Consider the following 7442-nt stretch of genomic DNA (forward strand, 5'->3'; position numbering starts at 1 on the left):
TTGTTAAGTGCCATCTAGTTGGTTCCAACTCACAGCGACCCTATAGGACAGAGTAGAACTGCTCCATAGGGTTCCCAAGGAGCAGCTGGTAGATGTGAACTGCTGATCTTTTGGTTAGCAGCCAAGCTCTTAACCACCACGCCACCAGGGCTCCTCCTATAGTGTTGTTGTTTGGTGCCATCGAGTCGGTTCCAACTCTATATACAACAGAATGAAACACTGCCTGGTCCTGCACCATCCTCACTATTGTTGCTATGTTTGAACCCATTGTTGCAGCCACTGTGTAAATCCATCTCATTAAGGATCTTCCTCTTTTTCACTGACCCTCTACTTACCACGCATGATGTCCTTCTCCAGGGACTGATCCCTCCTGACAACATGTCCAAAGTATGTGAGACATAGTCTTGCCATCCTTGCTTCTGAGGAACATTCTGGCCGTACTTCTTCCAAGACAGATTTGTTCGTTCTTTTGGCAGTCCATGGTGTATTCAATATTCTTCCCCAACACCACAATTCAAAGGTGTCAATTCTTCTTCAGTCTTCCTTATTCATTGTCCGGCTTTCACATGCATATGAGGTGATTGAAAACACCATGGCTTGGGTCAGGTGCACCTTAGTCTTCAAGGTGACATCTTTGCTTTTCAACACTTTAAAAAGGTCTTTTGCAGCAGATTTACCCAAGGCAATGCATCTTTTGATTTCTTGAGTGCTGCTTCCATGGGTGTTGATTGTGGATTCAAGTAAAATGAAATCCTTGACAACTTCAGTCTTTTCTGTTTGTCATGATGTTGCTCATTTATCCAATTGTTAGGATTTTTGTTTTCTTTATGTTAAGGCGTAATCCACACTGAAGGCTATGGTCTTTGATCTTCATCAGTAAGTGCTTCAAGCCTTCTTCACTTTCAGCAAGCAAGGTTGTGTCATCTGCATAATGCAGGCTGTTAATGAGTCTTCCTCCAATCCTGATGCCCCGTTCTTCTTCATATTGTCCAGATTCTCAGATTATTTGCTCAACATACAGATTGAATAAATGTGGTGGAAGAATACAACCCTGACCCACACCTTTCCTGACTTTAAACCACTCAGTATCCCCTTGTTCTGTTCAAACGACTGCCTCTTGATCTATGTAAAGGTTCCTCATGAGCACAAGTAAGTGTTCTGGAATTCCCATCCTTCGCAATGTTATCCATAGTTTGTTATGATCCACACATTTGTTATGATCCTTAGCATAGGCAATAAAACACAGGTAAACATCTTTCTGGTATTCGGTGCTTTCAGCCAGGATCCATCTGACATCAGCAATGATATCCCTGGTTCCCCGTCCTCTTCGGAATCTGGCTTGAATTTCTGGCAGTCCCCTGTCAATATACTGCTACAGCCACTCTTAAATGATCTTCAGCAAAATTTTACTTGCATGTGATGTTAATGATATTGTTCAATAATTTCCTCATTAGGTGGGATCAGCTTTCTTGGGAATAGGCATAAATATGGATCTCTTCCAGTCAGTTGGCCAGGAAGATGTCTTCCAAATTTCTTGGCATACACAGGTGAGCACTTCCAGCGCTACATCCATTGTTGAAACATCTCAATTGGTGTTCCTTCAATTTCTGGAACCTTGTTTTTCACCAATGCCTTTAGTGCAGTTTGGGCTTCTTCCTCCAGTACCATCGGTTCCTGATCATATGTTACCTCCTGAAATGGTTGAATGTCGGCCAATTCTTTTTGGTATAGTGACTCTGTGTATTCCTTCCGTCTTCTTTTGATGCTTCCTGCATCGTTTAATACTTTCTCCATAGAATCCTTCAGTATTGCAACTCAAGGCTTAAAATTTTTTTTTCTGCAGTTCTTTCAGCTTTAGAAATGTCAAGCATGTCCTTCCCTTTTGGTTTTCTGTCTTCAGGTCTTTGCACACGTCATTATAATACTTTACTTTGTTTTTTTCAAGCCACAATTTGAAATCTTCTGTTCATCTGCTTTTTACTTTATCATTTTTTCCTTTTGCTTTAGCTACTTGACATTCAAGAGCAAGTTTCGGAGTCTCTTCTGATATCCATTTGAATCTCATCTTTCTTTCCTGTCTTTTTAATGACCTCTTGCTTGAAGATTGAAGATTTTTACCAACTTTTGTAGTCTGAAATTGACTGAACATACAATCAGGGTGCATTGATAATTATATGTGATTGGAATGTGAAAGTTGGAAATGAAGAAGGATCAGTAGTTGGAAAATATGACCTTGGTGATAGAAACAATGCTGGAGATCACATGATAGAATTCTGCAAGACTAGCAACTTCTTCATAGCAAATATTTTTTTTTTACCAACATAAATGGTGACTATACACGTGGACCTTGCCAGATAGACTACACAGGAGTCAAATCGACTACATCTGGAGAAGGAGATGGTGGAAAAGCTCAGTATCATCAATCAGAACAAAACCAGGGGCTGACTGTGGAACAGACCATCAATTGCTCATATGCAAGTTCAAGTTGAAACTGAGGAAAATTAGAACAATTCCATGAGAGCCAAAGTACGACCTTGAGTATATCCCACTTGACTTTCGGTACCATCTCAAGCATAGATTTTATGTGTTGAACACTAATGGCTGAAGACCAGACAAGTTGTGGAATGACATCAAGGACATCATACCTATAATGTTAAGGTGATGATATTATTATCACCATTTTTGCAAAGAAGAAATCTAACATTAAACTGAGCCATTCAAAGTCACACAAAACTGAGTGGCAGAGCTCTTCGAGTTTAGGTACCATTATCTTCTGCCTCTCTGTGATAAGCCAATTAGCGCAGGAGGACAAAGGTCCTGAGAAAGGAACTGTGGTGCAATTTGGATGATCAAGTTGTTCTTTATCTTCAAAAAGCTGCTACACTTATTATTCACTATTAAGGAGAAAAGGAAGTAAAAGGAAAGCAAAACAAAAATGAAGCTTCTGTGAGGGGCAGCGGTTTTTTCCTTGTGCAGACAAGAGTACCAAGGCACACAGGAGGTACTGTTCCTGAGAGTCTGGCAACTTAGGAACAGAACAACAGGCTGCTGAGAAGAACCTTTGTCGTGTGGCAGCCACATTTCCTCCTAGGAAAACCAAGTGGACTCCTCAGTGGGAGGTACTGATGAGCTTCTGTTTGCTAGCCTGGAGGCTCATTTATTTTAAATCTCAGAGATAGGAAATACTGGAAACCCCCACTTGACAGAATACACCTTCTTTCCCTAAAGCAGTGCTTCCCAACGGGGCAGTTTTTGTTTGTCACACCTGGGGGCAGGATGCTACTGACATCTAGTGGGTCAAGGTCATGGATGTTGCTAAACATCTTAAAATGCACAGGACAGCTCTCACCACAGAGAATGGTTGGCAGACCCTGCCCAAAAGAAGGAGCATGCTGGCTTCACTGGTTCAGACACCACCCTGAACATTCACAGGGAAAGAAGAGTGTGAGAGGAGAAGAGGATTGATGGATATCAATCAACGCAAGCATCACCTGAAGCATCCTTTGATGAAGTGGCTTCCTCAAAACAGTCAACAAGATCAATGGGGCCCCAAATTCGCTTCTGTCTTAAATTATTGGAGTTAAGCATCTCTTAGAAAAATGAGATCTCTGGCTCATAGTTGGCACCAATAACAGAATCATGCCATAAAGTGTAGCATCTAAACCACCTTTCTTCCCACACCTGCAACATCCACAGTCAGCAATAAGATTTATCAGGCATCTTTGCAAAATGCTGGAACATCCATTTTTCTGGCTTCTAAGTAGACACAGAAATATGGAAAACCTGAGGTGCTTCATTATTCAGCAGCAAAATTGATTCACTGAGAGCCCACGAGCTTAACTACTTTAACTTAACAGGTGCATTAGTATAATTTGACTGCACAATAGCAAAGCCAAAAAGCTATTCAGTCATTGACAGATACAAACAGACCCAAGAAATGTAAAAAGAACAGCCTCCCCAGAATAAAACTCAAGCATGCATTGGGGAAATAAAACAATCCTGCCAACAAAAGATCCTTCTGAAGCGATAATAGAAGAGAGAGAGGACACAATTTATTAAAGAATGTGTACTAACAGATTTACATGCATGTAAATTAGCACAGAAGGTCTCTGGATGGCACAAATGGTTAAGCACTCAACTACTAGCCCAAAGGTTGATGGTTCAAACCCACCCAGGGATGCCTCAGAAGACAGGCCTGGTAATCTGCTTCTGAAAAATCATCCATTGAAAATCCTGTGGGACAGTTCTACCCTACACACATGAGGTCGCCATGAGTAGGAATTGACTCAACAGCAACTAACAACAAGGTGGCATAAAAGTGTCTGCAAAGTCTGGTCGAAATTTCATACAAGTTTCCACAGTGAAGTAGAAGAAAGAACAAAGAAATCTTCTCTCCTTGAGAGATAAATGGACTTACCTTTAATAAAACAAACAAACAAACAAAAAACTCATTGCCATTGAGTCAATTCCAATTCATTGCAACACTATAAGACAGGGTAGAACTGCCCCATAGGGATTCCAAGGAGCAGCTGGTGATTTCAAACTGCGAACCTTTTGGTTAGCAACTGAGCTCTCAACCACCACACCACCAGGGCTGCTTGCCACCTTGTGATAGTCTCTTGTAAACCACAGAAGAGATGGCCCCTGGTCTTGCATTGGAAAATCAAAAAGTTGGGATGTATTATGCTTCCAGGAAACACTCTAAGAAGGGGAGAGTGGGGAAGCAGCCACCTCCCTCCTCAAATAAAGTTTCATTATTCTGCCCTTCCACATACAGAGAGAAGACAAAGGAATAAGTATTTCTTTAGCTCCAACGAAGGACCAGGCATTTGAAGTATATTCTCCTGTTTAAACCTTACAATGACCTTGTAAAGTAAGTGTTTTCATCTCTATTTCATATAAAAGCAGTAGGTATAAGACTTAAGTAGGTGGTCCATCTGTGGGTGGACAATTCTTGGGTTCCCATCGTATTATGCCAACTCCAATCTAGGACTTAAAGTCTACAGATGTCATCTATACCGCAGCAGTTAGGCAAAAGGGAAAAGAGCAGTGGGCAGAAGCAGGAGTTGTTCCTTGGCTCCTACTAAGACCTTTTCTTAATACAGTTAAATGCACCCTCTGGTTACCACCTTCATGCCCTCTTCTATGTTAAAAGGAGCAGCTAAGTGGGTATCACCTTTCTGGAAAAGGAATGAAGCAACATCTAAATGGGAAAGTTGAGGGCTGGCCAGAAACGGGCTACTTTACAAAAACTTTAAGTGCTCCTCCTTAGCCAAACCTCCAAGTGACCTGAGATGGTGACTCTGAGGATTTCATGTCATTAGAGTCAGCTGGCAGAAAGGCTAGCAAGTTCTCCAACTTAATGTTTCCCTTACCTTTTCAGAATGGGTAAGTTCTCAGCCTAAAAATGGCGTATTTCACTAGTCTGACTTTCTGAAATTTCTACTGGGGTTTCAGACATCCCAGGAGCACTTTCAAAGACCTTGAGTTTTCCGGCTCATCAGTGGCACAATACCTGCTTTACCTTGATGGAAATAAACAGAGAGCACCCAAAGAAGAACAAGCAGTACTCGCTTCAGCAGCACCTGTACTAAAATTGGAACGATACAGAGAAGATTAGCATGGCTCCTGCACAAGGATGACACGCAAATTCGTGAAGCATTCCATATTTTTAATTTAAAAATGGGCAAAAGATATGAACAGACACTTCACTAAAGAAGACATTCAGATAGCTAACAGATACATGAGGAAATGCTTGCAATCATTAGCCATTAGAGAAAGCCAAATCAAAACTACAATGAGATACCATCTCCAACAAGGCTGGCATTAATCCAAAAAACACAAAATAATAAATGTTGGAGAGGTTGTGGAGAGACTGGAACACTTATACACTGCTGGTGAGAATGTAAAATGGTACAACCACTTTGGAAATCGATTTGGTGCTTCCTTAAAAAGCTAGAAATAGAACTACCATATGATCCAGCAATCCCACCCCGGGAATATATCCTAGAGAAATAAGAGCCTTTACATGAACAGATATATGTACACCCATGTTCATTGCAGCACTGTTTACAATAGCAAAAAGATGGAAGCAACCAAGGTGCCCATCAACAGATGAATGGATAAATAAATAATGGCATATTCACACAATGGAATACTACGCATCGATAAAGAACAGTGAGGAATCTGTGAAACATTTCATGACATGGAGGAATCTGGAAGGCATTATGCTGAGTGAAATTAGTCAGTTGCAAAAGGACAAATATTGTATGAGACCACTATTATAAGAACTCAAGAAATAGTTTAAACAGAGAAGAAAATATTCTTTGATGGTTAAGAGAGGGGGAAGGGAGGGAGGGAAAGGGGGATTCGCTAATTAGATAGTAGACAAGAACCAAAGGAGAACAAGCGAACACTATTTATTCAGATCACTATAGCAAGGGTGTCAGTCACCATCACTTGAGTTTGGCGAAGACTTAAAGACAGGCCAACTACCAGTTGCCGTCGAATCGATTCTAACTCATGGTGACCATATGTGTACAGAGTAGAACTCCATAGACTTTTCAAGGCTCGGTCTTTTCAGAAGCAGATTACCAGACCTTTTTCCAAGGTACCTCTGAGTGAGTTTGAACCACCAACCTTTCTGTTAGTATTCGAGTGCTCAACTGTTTGTGCCACACAGGGACTTCTCAAAGGCAGGCCCAAAAAAACTCATTGCCATGGAGTCGATTCTGACCCATAGCAACCCTAGAGGACAGAATAGAACTGCCCCCAAAGGGTTTCCAAGGAGGACTGGTGGATTTGAACTGCCGACCTTTAAGTTAGCAGCCGTATCACCTAACCACTGAACCACCAGGGCTGCAATCCCAAAGGCAGGCAGAGGAGTATAAGTGGAAAAAAGAGGGAGGCTTCAGTTATGCCCTGATTGGAGGTTGTTGCCTGGGAACACTGGAGGCAGGCAAACTAGAAGCAGGGCATCCCGTGTGATTGGTTTGGAGAGTATGTATGCCTTTCTCTGGTTGGTCCTGAGTTAGAGGCAGGGTGAGAGGGTGCAAGAATTAGGGGAGCAGGCAGTTAGTCAGTCCTGACCATAGCATTTTGGGCTGATTGCTACAAATGTGGCTTGGCTTTCTGAACTGGCTGCTAAAGATAGGAGTCAGAATTTCTGTTTTTATATGTGGCCTGGCCATTGTCCATTTTTTTAATTCTTACTCTCACCTTTATATGGAGTCACAGCCTCCCCTGCTCTGAAGGTCAAACCCTTGGTCCTCCTTGTACCCTCTGTAACCTTCCTATCATCTCTCTCCTCCCATTGTACTAATTCTCTAAGTGAAAAAAAATGTGAGTTGCATCGTTGAAGCTAGTTTGGTGCTGTGCCATCTTTTGGAGACTTGTTAAAAATTTTTATAGAGGCAAGAAGTAAAATGACTTCCCTGGGCTAA

At 41.7% G+C, this 7442-nt stretch overlaps 1 non-coding gene across 1 annotated transcript; it reads left to right on the plus strand.

Moving 5' to 3' along the window:
- Positions 1–5566: 5566 nt before the first annotated feature.
- LOC111752239 (U6 spliceosomal RNA) lies at positions 5567–5673 on the plus strand. Its single transcript, XR_002787219.1, has one exon. It is a non-coding gene; the product is annotated as a U6 spliceosomal RNA (small nuclear RNA).
- The last annotated feature ends 1769 nt before the right edge of the window (positions 5674–7442 follow it).

This window comes from Loxodonta africana, chromosome X (genome assembly GCF_030014295.1).
Source record: "Loxodonta africana isolate mLoxAfr1 chromosome X, mLoxAfr1.hap2, whole genome shotgun sequence".
In the NCBI taxonomy this organism is placed as follows: Eukaryota; Metazoa; Chordata; class Mammalia; order Proboscidea; family Elephantidae; genus Loxodonta; species Loxodonta africana.